General features: G+C 34.8%; 1 protein-coding gene across 3 annotated transcripts in view; it reads left to right on the plus strand.

The window, feature by feature from the left end:
• LOC118267408 (uncharacterized) overlaps positions 1 to 17,859 on the plus strand; it is a 217,635-nt gene that overhangs the window by 52,876 nt on the left and 146,900 nt on the right. The window lies entirely within an intron of this gene.

Raw genomic sequence — 17,859 nt, forward strand, 5'->3', positions numbered from 1 at the left:
CTGTTTGATTTTTCTGAAACATAATAAGTTTTAGATTGGACCGACTGGAAACTTTATTATGGTTATATTGTTCAAGGGCCTTATAATGTTTCGATCTTTTTAGACTATTTTCTTTTCTACATGAATAGAAAGAATGTATCTTTCATTAGCAATAGGCTCACCACATATAAGTGGGATTCAACGTTGTAGGTTGTAGTTAAAAGCGGATACATTTTCTATCCTTTCGGCAATTGACTGGCATGATGTTAGATATGCTCATAATTTATTTGCGCTAAAGGCTTGACGCTAAGACTCAAACTGTTCGATAGTATGTTTGTTCTACGTATTATGGTGGTGTGGATAATCCACAGACTAATTGCGGTGAGCACAGCTTAATAGACTCGCAGCCTCAAGCACCGTCTATGCTGTCTCCACGGGCACTTAATGGCCACATTCAGATACTTATACAAGTTCTTGTTGGTCAAATGTTTTTAATACATTATCTGTCAAAAGCATACCTTCTTTCCCTGGTCTTTTGTCAATTTAGTGCCGTATTAGTCCGAGGTTAAAAGTTATTCTCTTGAAACACTCATAAACCTATTTTTCACCTTAACGTCATAAATCTAAAACTTTCATATCAAAATGTTTTACATCGAAATTTCCAACTCAATAAAAAGCGGGGAGATATTTTGTTTTATGGTATAAGCCGGTAAACGAGCAGACAGGTCACCTGATGGTAAGCAATCGCCGCCGTCCATGGACACCCGAAACACCAGAGGCGTTACAAGTGCGTGGTCTTTTGGGGGTTAGGAATTTAAGAGTTGTTGAGGAATCGGGGATTGCGAAGATTGAGAAGCGGGATAATTGGGCCTCCGGTAACCTCACTCATACAACGGCGGTGGTATCACTTTAGGCGAGCTGGCCAATTCATTCCGAAGCATGTCTCTCCCACACTTTATGTCAAAACAATTTGCTAACTAAACATTCGTAAAACAGACAAATTTTATAATAAAATAAACAGCAATTCACAGACAAGCACGAGCTTTTATAAGCAAAAAATTGACGTTCACCCACAAACAACATCCGGCATCATCATTTTATTAGCTATTCTTTTTTATTCAGCGATTCTCGGCGTGCTCTGCCGTGCTCTCCCATTGTTTTCGCGCGTAACTTTGACAATCTTCCATAAAACGAGGTATAAAAGTGGTAAAGAGCTTGCCGGTCCCGGAGCTGACGTAAAATGACGAGCCAAGTTGTCTGGTCGACATGAAACGTGGCGTGACGACGTGTAATCCTTATGGACTTGACAACGTAATTGTTCCGCCATTTTGACATTGTGCCAACTCAACGGAAGATTTACAACGGCGAATTTTAAATGAGTGCGTCAACATGTGTTCAGCTCTTGGCAGACAGGGGAAAGTTTTGATGTGTTCGAGTACTTAGCGTATTGTTTTCTCATGTTGGTAAACTTGAGAGTACGTCGTCATCGACTCGCTCGCTTCGTGCGCCATCAAGATAAGTCCCGCGCGAAGTACAAATTAAGATTCAGGTGCTAGATAGGCTAATTTGTACAACGTTAATATAAAACTATAGTTTGCTTAAATGCCTTAATTATTACCTCGATGTTATGAAAATTTGTGGGCCGCCTGTTAATTTATTGTGGCTTATTTTAAGCTAGTCCATAAATAAATTAGTCTAAGTGATCGATAAATTAAATGTCAATAGAAATTGCTTGAAATGTTTAGCACATTCCAAGCAACTTCTATAAGTAAATAAAGAAGCATAATATTTCATGTACGTACAAATTAAATTGATAGGAAGAGGGATAACTAAATAATAAAGCTCTTGAAATATTTTTCCCCCGAGTATCACCGGTATTTTCTAGGCAACACGGCTTTTTCAAACGTCGTTTCGCTCGGCGATAATTAGATACTTCCAGCGATGAATTTTACTTCAGTTTTTTTCTTGTTTTCATTTTGTAAAATTAATATTTACTGTATTGGGATTTAAACTCATTTATCAACTGATTATTTGCTCAAATCATGAGACATATAATTTTTTTTAGAAATTCAGATTATTTCATTTACGTATCTGACTCGACCAATTTCAAGCCACGACGAGGACTCATACTTACTCATGAGCAGTACGCGCATCGATCGAAATGGCACGTCTCGCCTCACCATCTATTGACAATCTTCGCACATTTTCAATCCAAAAACAAACAAACAAGAACGTATCAAAGTCTGTACTCTGTCTGACCCAAATTAATGACGCTTATCTTTGGAGGTTAAATAAACTCTGCAAATTAATAATACCTACCCAACCCCAATGCGCCCTTTAACCAAACACATTTGTTTTCTTTCCAAAGTTTTATTTGATAACCAATTCGGCAACCGAAGCGAATAAGATAAACTTTAGTAATAAAGTTCTCGTCTTTCTTTCAGCTATTTTCGCTTTACAAATAAAAAAGTTTGGAAACAAATGTGAGTATTGTTGTAATTCAAAATGTCTTAAAATACTAAAGGCTAAATAATTATATCTATGACAATACTTAGCCTTATTTCTGACCTGGTATTAAGTAATTGTAAATATGAAAAAAAGTACACATTAAGTTCACCGCTAAATTGCCAGTGGTTTCTTTATGGGCAATTTCAGGGCAATAAAAGACGGTAGTGTTTGTTTAAGGAAATCCCACTCATTGTACAAACAGTATGTAATATTTTACGTAACAATGTATAAATAAACCAGGATGCCTGAGCACGGTCTGTTTGTCACAAAAGTCAATAAGAACTCTTTAGTCTTTACTCTCAAACGACACGCAGCAGTATTTCCTCCGTCTGTCATCATAAAAACGTTATTTTCTAGTAAAAGTCTAGCAATAAGCAATAATGCTTCAACCACCGTCGAATAAATAAAAGGGCTGTGAAAAAAGTACACGTCCATATAATACTGTGCCGTCATGAATAAATCGCGAGAGAATGGCGGCAAAATCGCCATTTGAACTGACTGCGGATATATTGGCTGAGCAGAACCGAATTGGCGTAAAAGTGATTCTGTTTCGGCGAACCTAACAAGTGATTTCATTTTCCCAAACCTTTACAATAGACGGAAATCGAAATTTACTTCGACACCGGCTGTGTGCCCTAATCTGGGACCACTTTAACAAATCATAGGGACCCCTGAAATGTGTGCTGGGTTTTTGTGGGGCTTTTTCCTTATTATTCATTAATTTACTTTGTTAACCGCATGTTTTCTACAGGAAAATTACTGTTTTCCTTCTCGAGTGGTCGTGCCTTGTGTTTAGGTATCATTCATGCGTCTTATCAGCACGACTGTGAGTAATGACGGTGCCAATGCACTGTTGCGATATTTATGTCCTGTCTTTTTGGAAAGTGAGTATGATATAATACTCACTGCTATATACGGACTAGATTTAGTCATCCAATTAATCTTAAACCGAAACTTATAAGGATATTATTCAGTTATTCAACTGTGAAAGTGCAAGTAAATTAAAATTAAAGACTTGAATAGTTTCTGTGAAAAATAAAAGATGGCCTTGCATTATTATGTAAGCAACAAAGCAATCAAGGCAGACAGTGTTACTGTGTTACTAACTTCGTTTACTTAAACATTCTCAAAGGTCAAGGAACGGAGTTCTACGAAAACTTTAACTTGACATAAAATATAAATGAATTGTGTAGTTGAGATGCTATTTATAATTTATCAAGAATCCAATCTAACTGCACGTAGACTGGCTAATAGAAAACCTAGTTAATTTATTGTAAAGTATCGGCATTTTATTTAATTGACTTAATTTGTCTTCTAGAGAATTACTAATGAAGTTTTTCTTCGAGTTTCTGTAAATAATAAAGTCAATTGTGAGTATTTAGCAGCTGTGTAGCTTTTAATGAAAACTGCAATTTCTACGAGTTAGTGCTATTACCTAATACATATTTACACTATATTTAATTATAAAAGTTTAAAATACTCAAAAACAAGTTTTTGAAATACATGTAACCTTACATATTATTGTAATATTGACCTTTTTTGTTACCTTTAGTCTTCTACAAATACTAGGTTTATGGACCTAAAAATCTATTATGAATGACCGACGCATGTTATTCCTCAAATAGTAAACTCAAAGACCTATTGCAATCTATGGACTGCCTAGCGGGATACCGGGGCTCCGGCTCTAAAAGCAAGAGTAGGAACGGGGTGGTTTTTAGTCAGTAAGAGTCTGACACTCCCTCTCACTTCGCGGGGGAAGTCATAGGATGATTTTCCCCCTCAAAAAAGACCTATTGCAATAGCTGCAAGCCTGGTTAACACTTTTAAATATCAAACAATCTAATCTAATATCATAATATTAACAGACCAGTTTACAAATACAAAATACAAATTCAAAAACAGTTACGTTTACACCCGGATCTGTGGGTCGTGCAAATATTTGTTTTGGGTTCCAGATAGACGCGTATCGCAGTAGTTGATCGCCGATCATGTCGGGTTTTTTTATCATTTTATTGTAGTAACACCATCAAAGTGTATTGGTTTACTGTTTCTTATCTGATAGCGTTTTTTTAAGTCTACCGTTACCTGACTTGCCTGTAGATTTGATAAGGTAACTGTTATTCATTTAGTGGAGTTTAATTTTATTCTGTAGATCCTTTTGAAATCCCGTAGGACTCTAATTCCGGTGGCGTTTATTAAATTTTTGGACATTAAGTAACAGTCACCCAGATTGTAATCGTTGTAGCATAATTCATATAACAATTTAGATGAAAAAATCAATATTACATTTCTTATTAGGATATATGCACTACGCGCAACTAAAGAAATAGAAAGTACTATTGCAAGAATTGTACGAAACGTAATAAACATAAATGTGGATCACTTTCAACAAGATTCAATTCTCAAAGACAACTTACAAATCAGGTGTAATTTACAAAACAAATAATCCTGTTACATCACCTTACGATCTGACAGTGGGTAGACATTTCTGTCAGATAAAAAATCGGTAGACAATTTCTGTCAGATAAAAAAACCGATGGACGTAAAAAATAGGGGGCTATTGTGATCGCGGGCGCGGGTTAAAGTTGACTCGTTGAAGGCAATCGTGGGCCGGATGAGCCAGGATGTGACGTCATCGGGCGATACGCTGGGGGACGCACGTCAGCCGCGGCCCGACTATTTGCAGTGACGTACGTTTGATGACAAACACGGATAGATGGGGGAAATGGGGTTCGGAATGAAATGTTACGGGATTTAGATATTTTTATTTCAGGATTATTATGTGGATATGGACTGGATAAGACGTTGTTTACATAATGTGTATTGTATAAGCCAGTTAATGTTATCTTAAGGGTTTGATAAAATTGTTTAGGTGCCTATTTCTTTTTGTTTGTGTTTCTAAACGTAGGATAAGATGATTTACACTATATTGTACTTTGTCTTTTTACTCGCCAGGCTGGCTCACTGGCCTACTGTATGCAATAGATCTTAAAACTATCATACAACGTCTTAAGTACTGACAGTCTACCACCCTTACTTGGGGAAAACCAACGTCAAGTTATGTTGTGTTAAGCACCAATAACAACTCAGATATAGAGTCACGCTCACTCATTAGTAGGCACATTATTTACAAGCTGAACAAGAAAAACTTATAAATCTTGTAAAGTTATGTTTAAATCACGCAAGTATGGTGTGCGGTAATTAATTTTATACTAATTACCATATCGTACTGAATTGCTAATTTATCCATTGGTCGATGGTTCACAAGCGCGGCTGCCGAGTTTCAAAGGGAACTCGAATGGACAGTGATCAGAGTTGGGCAAATCTGTTTTTGAGTTTGAATTTTATAACATCTCAGAATAGAGTACGTATTAGTACCTAGATAGCAAAGGACACATACTTATAACTAGCTTATTTCAGAGCGTAATCTCATCCTGTTCCAATTTTCATCCCTATCCAACATGTTGGAGTAACAAACGTACACACAAACTTACTCACAAACTTTCCCTTTTTTATGGTAAAAGACGGTAAAAGATCTGACGGCTCACCTGATAGTAAGAAAGCGCCGTCGCCCATGGACACCCGAAACACCAGAGGCGTTAGAAGTGCGTGACCGGCCTTTTTAGCGTTAGGAATTTAAGGGTTGCTGGGGAATCAGGGATTCGGAAGATTGGGAAGGGGGATAGATCACATTTATAATATTAGTAAGATATGACAGTATAATTTACGTTTAAAATTATACTTTTACCTACCCCTTCTATTATACCTGCCTCTACATACCCAGGGGAACAAAAGCGTGTTGTTAATTTATGTGTCTTGCATAATAATGTTTGTAATCACAGCGAGGTGTGCAGTAATAATTTCTATTACTTACCATATCAATTACCCTGTAATCACTAACTTAACATTCTAAGTTCACGTCACGTAATGACATGCGATGTTAACTTACTGACTTAAACGTTAAACGTTAGTATAATTACTATAATTTCAGTTTACTATACCCTCGTAGAACCATCTACTTATATGTGTTACCTATAATAAGAAGGAAAGAGGTTGATTGTTCGTTTGTTTGGTTATTTGCTTACATCGAATATGCTGAAACTGCTGAAAGATCGAAGTTTAACCGACGAAAATCTCCTAATTTGAGTCACTAATGAATGATATCAAGTTTTATACATTTTGGTACAATATTTATTGCTTGTTGAAATAAATTCTATGTAGGCGTGACCACAAGTGGAAAGCTAGTTTGTATACGAATTTAATATTCCATTTGAACTAACTAGTGGTGATCGTTTTAATTTGTGGGCTTATTATAAATTGGTATGTTTGAGCTTTCAATAATTTGTAATTAATTTATTTATTGGAGGCTAATGTGTGCTTGTTAATAGGATCATATTGAATGCGATTAGGGGATTAATGTTTATGATATTCGTATTAAAAGTACTTTTGAGTTACAGTTACAAATATTTACTAGTAATTCCTCCGTAGTAAATAACGTATAAGCGCGTAACGCTCTCGCTAACGGAGAGCACCGGTCCTTTTCAGTTGTGATCTCCAACTCGTCTATCAAATGTGGAAATTATGGCAAATCCTCTAAGGTATATAGAGGAGACCCATAGTCCAAACCTAGACTGACACGGGCACTTTATGTGACTTTCTCGTAACCCAGCTATTTAACAAAGCAACGCTGCCAAGAACATAAAGATTATGCCCTAACGCCATGCATATAGCATAACCCTCAATAAAACAAACATTAAACCATACAAAATTTGACACAAACGGCAGCAACGCAGCATCACACGATGCCACATAAAGCCCCCATACTAGTAGCACACCTTAATTAAAATTTCCTACCAACTAATTGTATATTAAGTTAATCGGATAATGGCGGCTAACAGGCGTTTTACCGGATAATTGCCTGCCACGGGTCCCGTACGAACGTAACGATACTACACTGAATTTTGTAGCGTAGCCTCGGATGAAATCAACTGTTACTGCTTACTTCGTACGTTTTGATTTTGTTATTGAGAGTTATACTTGTACATTGAAGTCTAAATGTTTATCTACACTATTATAAACTAGGTTTTGCTAGTGGTTTCGTCCGAATCACTGATGTAGTACCAGCTAATCTATCGCTGTGAGTAAGTAGTCAACTCGGACCACATGCCTACGGCCCATTTGGGACGAGTTGCAGAAAATAATATAAAATAATATTTTTAGTGGTCAACTCGTCCCACGTCACTACCACAATGAGATAAGGTACAGTCAGTAGCAAAAGGGTTAGTGTGGAAATAATAAAGTTCTATTACTTTGTTGAAAACAAAAGATTTTCTAAGAACTTCATTCTATCTATGTTATCATTTACTTCATAAGTGACCGTCATGACCATTGTTAAAGCCACACATGTTTACTATTCTTAGTAATTTTGGATAACACATGAATTTGTGCGATTGTTAAAAAAAATTGAGCTAATAAATTATTTAACCGACACTAAAAAAAGAGGTTCTTACTTCGTAAGGATTTTGTAATATGAAATAATCTACGAAAGTAAAGAAAAAAACTATAAAAAAATATTTTTAATCTTGTGTTGCTAACTGTCCCAAACATTGATAAAGTTTAAAGATCCATACAAAAAAAAAGTGGGACGAGTTGACCACTAAAAATTTAATTTATTTTTAATTTCCCCAACTCGTCCCAAATGGGCCGTAGGCATGTGGTCCGAGTTGACTACTTACTCATCGCTGTGTTTAATTCGGATTCGTTTCTCCTTTTTTCTGTGATTAAGGAAGCAGAACCAAGCCTTTTTGAGTTTTGGTATAGTATAATATTATCATAGAATATTGATATAAAAAGCATTCCACGTTACTTCTTAAACAGTTTTCTTTACAATGGCAAAAAAAATAAAACAATTTAAATGATAAAGCTAAACAATATTGTTCTCTAATTCGACAAAAATAACTAAACAAAATACAATCAAATCACATCAAGTTTTATTTAGTTTCAAAATACGAACGCCAAAATAACACACAGATAAATAATTGGAACATGGAACACATTCGATTCCCAACAACACACTGTACCTATGTGTTTTAGATTCTGGAAATTGAAAATGGATCACTAAGCCAATATAGGGCTGTCAGTGCCGGCATCACAGTGCTAACTAAAGCTATCTGACAGGCCGCTAAAAGCCGGCAAGTAATAGCTAGCAACCCTATTGATTTTTTGTTGACATCAATCATTTTTAAAACTAAGTGAGTGACTGTGTAAACATTTTGAATGAAATATGTTGCTGTTTTGTTGCAAGATACAAGAATTTTTTATCGTATTTATAGCTATGTATTATTGTTCATAGGTAAATAATATAAAGACAGTCGTTTATAAACTAATTCTTTTATATCTTTACAATAAAGCGTATAATATGAATTAAATAAAACAAAACTAAGATGTGTCAAAAAATCCAAATGACCGAACTCGAGCAATATAATATTATGTTCATGATTACAACTAAGATTGTGTCTTAAGGCGCGGTGAATAGACAACTTTTATGTATTTGAGGGGTGAAGCAGGTGAAGTGGGTCTCGTGTACTGAGGGGTGCACCGCGCAAATGTCATTGATACGCGTATTCCATTTTATTTAGGAGCGTAATTTCGCTTCTATAGTTTCATGGACGATTGGCCCAGTGCGTTGCTGTCTAGATTCGCGTTCCGTGATCCTTAAGATCGAATCTCATTACTCGTATTAGTTTTTGTTTTCTTATTTTTTCAATATTATGTTGTATACATTTTTATTTTTTTTTTTTTTTTTTTATTAGTTTTTTTATGACTAAAACCGAAATCGAACAATAATTTACACAAACTTACTACTACTATAGTTTTTGCGCTAGTGACAGTTGCCTGTATGACGCTGACGTCTCTCAGTACCACATGATTAGGGATGGACATTAGAAAGATCTTTTTTATCGCTATCGATACTCGCAGCATACATTGAATTCTCTTTAATTTTGTTATTAAAGTGTGTTGTTTAGTTGTGCAGTGTATCTGCGTGTATATAATGTCAGATATACAGATACAGATTCAGATGATCCTGACTCAGATAATAATATGAGTTTGGACGAATAAAAAGTAAATAATTTTTCTTAGCAACTTTTTAACCCATTTTATAATGTTCCGTTGTTTCATCAACATAATTAAGGGTTTTTTCAAAAATCACAATTTTTCAATATTTTCAATTAGGGGTTCATCCCCCCATATTATTTTTTTTGTCGATAAAATTAGATGTAGTACTCAGCCTTAACGGGTTAGAAGTCTCGCCCCTATCACATTGTATATTATCTGAATCTGAATATTATTTCTTTACAATAAGTATGACGTCTCTATTAGTAAAACCTCATTGGTGTGACGTGTCGAAGATCTGACACGTTTGGCTCTCCCGGACCCTAAACAGTCGCTACAGTCAAAAATAAGTTTTTACATTCAATATTCTGCACTTATAAGCAGTACTAACCTTTTAAAAACTAAAAAAGGGATAGGAGGATATATAAATAAAACACCAATATTAGTATAAAATATGTATTATTCATCTTCAATAATTAGGAGAATGTCATCTTAGAATTGGGTAGGGGGTCGGGGTATATTTTCTTGGTATCTTTCCCAACTGAGATACCATATTATACAGGCTGAGATGCACGCCACTGACGAATAACTAATAATTCCAAGACTCTTCTGCCAATAGAGTTACTGCGACCAGTCGCAATTGTACAATTTACACAGCGATCCATGTCGTCAATATCCAATTGATAGGCTTAAACAGTTGTCCAAAATAGAGAGTCAGGTAATTTAGAAATGCAAGATCCGTCAAAAGTCCTTTATAAAGCCGAGGTCGTGGGGTTAAACAATAAAACATGGAAAATACGTGCGCACTCAGAACGAAACACAAAGTGTCATCTGTCAATCGGTATATGACTGATATGTTGTAAGAAGTTTAAATCACAGAGTACGTTATACATAAATGATTAAATAATCATAAATGTTTGATAACTTAATTTAAGTTTTCTCGCTTCCCAGATAGAAACAAGGTACCATATTTTGTGAAAAAAATTACGGTTTTTTTAATATACATTTCAACTAGTTAACTGCTGGGCCCAAAAGTCCCCTTCTCCTTTCAAGAATGGTACGGAACGTTACTGAATGTGTCATCTGCACCATGCTACGCGGTAATAGTATATGAAAAAATTAATTGTATTTACACAACTTATAATTCAAATCGATTTCGTACAAAAAAATATACTGACAACCCAACTTAGAAAAAGCTAATTACAAAATAAAATATTACAAACAGCAAAAAGATATGTTAGTGAATGATTATTTTCTGAGCGGCGATTGACACAAACTGACATAGGTCCACCAAGCAGCGCGCCTCAGCGGTCACTGCCGGTCCGCGTAGGAATGAAAGAGAAACGAATAGATGTCATGATCGGACGACGTTTTGTTCGATTCGTTCTGAGTTATTTATCATGAATTATATTAATTCTTACAAATATCTCATTTCAATCGACAAATAAATAAGGCAATTCCCTTTATTATTTTAAATTACGTCACTGTTATTAATTTTATTAAGATATGTTCATAAATAATATAGTTACAATGGCTAGAATTTCAATTTAAGTATGGTTAGTTTATGATTTTTTTCTATCGAGAAAATTAATAGAAATCGTGTTTTGAAGAAGGTGGTCCATTCATAAAAATGATCAAGATTAACATATATTTTTTTTGTTGCTCTAACATGTAAACATTGGGCAAAAAAACTGTTGAATCAATCCTATTTTGACTATGCACAGCGCCTTAAATAGGTAAGTACCTATGTATAACACTATTTCAAATTAAATTAAATATCTTGGCAAACAGGCAACCAATGCATGGTTAGGAACATTTAAAAATATCTAAATCACTTAATTAAAAGATTTTCTTAATTCTAGACCATTTGAAGTGCTAGATGGGGTGCGAATCCTATTCAAATGTGAATTGAGTGAGTCCTTCGTGAGACTGAGGGCCAGTATTCATGTCTGGGGAGCTCTTCACGCCTCCTTAGCCTGTCAAAAGGGAAAAAAATGTTAAGAGACGAGCTGAGAATTCAAAGTGAAAATGAATAGCGGACGTGTAATACGGTATAATAAACTTTGATAAAAGACTTCTTGCGTGCGCTTGCGACGGGCGGCACGGCAGACATAACAATCCTGACACTTGATTTCTTTATTCGGAAACTCGTAAATCTTTCTTCTGACGGAACCCCGCTGTTTTCTGATTAAAATTTCACAATAATGTGCATGCAATAATCAACTTTAATACCATTCACATTATCATTAAAGTTTCAAATAATTATCTCATTAAAAAGAGCTCACACCGCGTCGCGTCGTGTCGATATTTCATTCCTACACCATTGCGCACCATAAAATAATTATAATTACAATTCGTAACGTAATTATTATGGTAAACATGTGTAAATTACGTTAATTACAGTAGCCCTGTAATTTGTGTAATTGAATATTTGTTTGGTAGTTCTGTAATGTGCCGTAATATTAGGTAATAGAGGGGTACGTATAATGACGAGAGGTTACAATGTAACAATTGTTATTTAATTGAGTGTAATTACAGCGTTAGGTATCTACATTTATAATTACAACAAAATTAAATTGTAAGTGAAGCTTCGACAGGATCAGATAAAAACTTCACGATGTCTAATTTACTTTTAATTTTCTTTGTAATTAAGTTCGTATGAATTCGAAAACTCATACGATTTGTAAGATATTATTATCCTGTTTTGAGTTAAGAATTCAAATTATTAATATTTGTAAAGTAATACGAGGAAATAGTTTGCATATTTCCTTGAACAACACACCTGCTCCATAGTCATTTGCATTGCACATTTTGATCTATTAACCTTTATAAAAAATCTTAATTAAAATAATACACGGACATATTTTATTTAACACATGTAAAAAATGCCGAACAATAAAACGGCTTTTTGTTATCAAATTCATTATTACCTAACATATTAATTTAAAATCCAATAAATAAAATGTCAACAGCTTTATAAAATTACTGGGCTTTTATTCTTTCTCCATTATCCATTCAACTCAAAAACGAAGCAAAAAGACTAATCCGATCGAGTTAATCATAATAAACAGGTTGACAAAGAAACAATTGAAAATATCGCAGTGTTTTTTGTTCATTTCTCTTTTAGTTCGCAAACAAAAGCTTTGAGGCGGCGACTGGAGGCGCAATGGACGATTTCATTAGCTTTTGCGCCGAGATCGGTAGTCATTTGCACTAATGAAATAACTGCCAGTTTCTGTAACCACTTACGGCGTGTTCCACTCAGTATTAAATAGATTGCCTCATTTCCTTTGAGTTTTAGCTGAGGAGAATTATCTTAGTATATCACGTGTTAGTTTTATAGTGTCAGATTGATTTTTAATATGCAGATTAATCGACTAGTCGACGCTAATCTGGTCATTGATTTTAAAACCACACAAATTATAATGTCAAGTTTGCTTACAATAAGTCTACGATTTATTCTGGGAAATACAGAAGACAGATGAGGAAATGTTAATTAAGGAAAATAAAAGGCCAAAATTTATAAAAAAGGATTGTTCCTGCATCAGACAATTATACATAGATATATTATGACCCCAATCCGGCGTCCATTAGTCGACACGTCAGTATAACAGCCAGGCAGGAGGCGAATCTAATCCATCGTCCTCACTACCAAGTTAACCTTATTTGGCAGATGTGACGTCACAACTGTCGCGTGGCGGCCATTATTGTTGAGTAAACACGTAAGCCGGTCACTGTCAGCGCTTGCCCGGGAGTATCGTGATCACGTTAATTGACGGGCATGTGGCAACAGGCAAAGGGAAATGCAATTATATTGATGTGTTTAGCCTGAACTACTGATTATAGAAGCTGTATTAGATTTATGGATCAGTTATGGAGATTATCCCGTCTTTCTCTTGTTTTTTTTTTGGGCAGTAGGTAACTTTGTAACAATACATGCATATGTAAAAAGGACAGGCCTAAAGGTAATCGCGAAACAACGAGAGTTAAAGTAAAGAGATGTCAAAATAGCAAGAAAAAGAAAACAGATGTGTACCACATTTCCTAGTGTCCATTATTTCGTAGCTAAAGAGATATTATTATAAGAGCATAGATCCTTACTGACACACTCCGCAACTTCACTTCAGCTTGGTTTACCGAGAGCACGCTCGTGAGTTATTATCTACCCGACGTAGGTAACATATGGGGCTAATCTCGTCGGTCGTTGATACAAATTATATTATCTTTGCCTATTATTTCCTCCTTAAGTTAGGAGTTTCAATTAAACGATTACTTAGAGATAGATGAATTAGTATTGTTTAAATAATAGATACAAAAATCCCAGTTACCTACGTATTAGTACTTAAATAAGGTGGAGAATATGAAATACAAAGTTAGAAAAGAAATCGCAATCATAAATCACAGAAGATAAACTACAGAAGTAAACTAGCCAACTGCGATAATGGCTGGCAAGTAACCTTCATTACAAGAGAACAAGCGATTCATTGCTCAACCACCGTCAACACTCGTCAAGCTTTAGGCCCTGTAATTGACGGCCAAGTGGCGTAAAAGTGAATCTGAGGCGTCTCGGATGTTAGGACGCTGGCTCGCGAACCAGATCGATAGTCCCCCCCTGGCGCGCGTATTACCCCTCCCTCCTTCGACTAGAAACAACCATGCTTTCACGAAATCACTGGGCTTTGAAAAATGTTCAACTTATTCGCAAAGGGATCACAACAATCTGTATAAAATAGTTTCATTCCTCTGATGTTGATTCCTTTGTGAAACACTAGAGATTTGTATTGGTATTTGATCGTGTATTTCTACTGAAATAGTACTGGCCTCTTTGACCGTCTGTCCTCTATGGGGTTCCGTAAAATAAACATTTAAAGGCGTATATAGTAACATAAACCTTTAATTTTATGACTTTCTGGAACCAATTAGGATTCAGAATCAATAGCTAGTAGCAATAAATACCGAGTCAAAGTTGTCGAACGGGTTGACGTACAATACCTACCGCCATTAATATTCGCTTTCAGAATACAGATTGAATAAAGTGGTTTACTCGGAACCGAGGCGCCAGCAATATACTAGAGCAGTAGGAAATTAACACTCTCAGTAAAGGCAAAGGAAGAAAAACTACGGAAAACAAGACTTTGTGTCTTAGACCATAAAGAAAGCTCGTGGAAGTGTATAAAAAAGGATCGCTTTCAATACTAACTGTATTGCTCTGGTTGTTTAAAGCGATTTCGCAAATACTTTTAGCGGATGAAAATGATTTTCTCATCCTCACTTATAGCTACAAAGAGCTGGCAACTAATTTAAAACCAATTGACTTAACTTTAAGTTGCGTTTGCCGCTTTCCTTTTATGGATGAATGAACATTTGACTCAGATGTAATATTCCTAAAAACAATACTATTTATTAATTTTAATATAAACATGAGTAGTTATTATACGCAATATTAATTAAAATCGCATACACTGGTTGAACAAGTAGACAAATTATAATTTTCCACTAAGGGTCTATTATTGAATTAGAATCTCTATATCGGTGTAGCTAGGATGCATTTTAGATTGAGCTCTAATGGCCTTTGCAAGTGACAGGCTACCCACCTGTGACAACTATTCTCCATTAAACTATTTAAACTCCCATAAGTCATAGATGAAGTTTCCAGTCTGGCGTTAAACTCATTTGTCATAGTCTAGTCTATCGGACTTTGTAGAATAGACCTTTATGACTTTTATACTCGAACACCATCAATCGTCTTTAACATAAATCCTTCATAAATTTTGTGTTAAATCATTCCACTTGTCTATTTGTCTTCCGAAATTCCTCATTGCCAAAAGTGGCAATTAATTTATTGGGCCCAAAGATATCTCCTTGTGGCAGGCCTTACCTAAAATAATAGATTACTCCCTTATTAGTATGCGTACCACCACTTCTTTGTTCCCGATTTATGGCAAATTACTGCTTTGACAGGGATTGCCTTCCATCTGACCCTTACAAAGGGTAGAGTACTGTGAGGGGCTATAATTTGCTACTTGACCACCCAAGTAGTTCCTTAACCTTTGAATAAATAAGAAATAACAGACTTGTTCAAGTTAAACAAATGTAATAAGTACTTATCATCCTTAGTTTGTTTGCTCTGCATGACTGCATTTTGTGCATAATTACGAACACGCCGCTCATTATCATTTTTTGTACTACCTTGTGGTTTTATAAATAACTTTTTAACAATGGTTTAGCTTGTTATTATGGTAAAGTTCTTCACGAACATTTTTATGTATCTACATTAATATCATCATTAACAGTCGTAATATAGTTTTGGACTCCACATATGTAACTATTGCTATAAAACTTGACATAAAGTACAAAAGAAATAACTTGAAAAGATTTCAATATCACTTTCACGTATTGTAAGTCCATTGACGAACAAACACTTGGCGTGAGCACTCTTAGTTTCTTGGAGATAAAAATAAAATAGAGCACTTCAAACAATAACAAGTGCTGCTCTCTAGTCCGCGGCTTCCCCCATTACGTTAACTTGACAAAAGACTCGACGCTTAATTATGAGACAAGCTGCACTTTCAATTATATTTCGTGGAAGTTTTGTTTTAGTTTCCTTCTGTTTGGCTGGTTCATAATCCTAAATAGGGTCAGCCATTGTTGTTCTTATTTTCCACTTAACTGTTTCTTCAACATCTGCGGAAACGTTGCCAACCACCTGCTTTATAATTGGGAGTGTTTATTTGGATGCGGCACGGCCACGAGCTGTATTTATGTTATTGTTAGCTTTCCCTTGATTCTGTGGGTTTGTTTATTTATTATAATTCTGTGTATTATTGGGGAATTCTTCAAGCATTAATTTTAATTTGCAAGCATTGTGAAATATGGAAACGTCGACATTATTTTAAATGGTAAAGAGATTCGTTTGCCATAAATTCGAAATATCAAAGTAGATTTAGTATCATTTTTCTTTTCCAATACTAAAGGTCATGCAGACCCTTTGAGAAGTTGGATACATGATATGATTGATCCCATACTTCTATTGTGTACTGTTGCTATCATACCTTTGACCTTTGAAGAGGTACAAAAGAAAATAGTTGCAGAAGGGTTATTGGAAAATGATACTTATCCATTGTTCATCATTTTCAAACAAATATCGTATAATATGAGAGAGGCTAACTGTAAATAACCATTTAATGTCTTTCTCTGAAGTAAAATAACTTTAAGATACTTTTCTGTCCACAACGTAAATAAAACTATAATGTACAATATCCCTTTGGAAAAGTGGAAAATGATACTCAACGAAGCCAGTTCTTAGAAGAAATGAGAACTTATTTTTTTCTTCGTTGCAAACAACAACTCTTATTACGATGGCTTAGGTTACAAAAAGACGTTCGTGTTTCTTTCTTCTTTATTGATATTTAGAATCAATATTTTTTATATGAATATTTTCTGTTTCTACGTAAGTGTCTAATTGATTATTTTCGTTATTCTCATTTAGCACTGAGGTAATATCCCTAACAATACCGACATATTCCATTGAAATTCATTTGAATAGTGTATCAAAAATGTGTTCCAATTAGGTATTCCAAGTTTTAAATTATGAAGTATATTACTATACATTTTTCAAAGCAGACTAAAAACCACTCAATCAAAATATTCTTACTAGAAAAGATCAAACTTGAACGTTAATCCACTTAGACTTGCAATCTCACGCAAAACATCAAGTACCTATTTGACTTTCCACCAAACTTTGTGTTAAAGTAACCGACACACGGGCACATGTACAAGCAAATATTTAATAAAACGGTTACAAAACAGCCATTAAATATTCACAGACACAGTGAAGGCCGCTCAAAAAGTTTTATTGAAATAGTTCGTCCACACTGACGCTTTCGCCCAAAATGTTTGACCTCAATGAACATCAGTCTTTTTACGAGCGTGTTTCATTTGAAGCAATGCGTAGATCCGTCTTAAAATTCCTCTTTAAAAGCTTTCTGTATTTCGTCGTTGTAAATTATAGAAATATTTTATTTGTAAAAATTGTTGTCGATATTGAATATTTCAATTATTGGTTTGAACTTTATGACTTTTCGATTTGTTATGAATCTTAACGTTTAAAAAATTTTATGAATTTATATAATCAAAAATTTCATTTCATAAGTAATATTAAGACTTCGTTGTCAGTAAGATAAAAATTAAATTTTATCTGAAATCTTTAAATATAGGTAGATTATGTCATAAAGGAAGATATACAAAAAAGAATCCATT

This window comes from Spodoptera frugiperda, chromosome 6, assembly GCF_023101765.2.
Source record: "Spodoptera frugiperda isolate SF20-4 chromosome 6, AGI-APGP_CSIRO_Sfru_2.0, whole genome shotgun sequence".
Taxonomy (NCBI): domain Eukaryota; kingdom Metazoa; phylum Arthropoda; class Insecta; order Lepidoptera; family Noctuidae; genus Spodoptera; species Spodoptera frugiperda.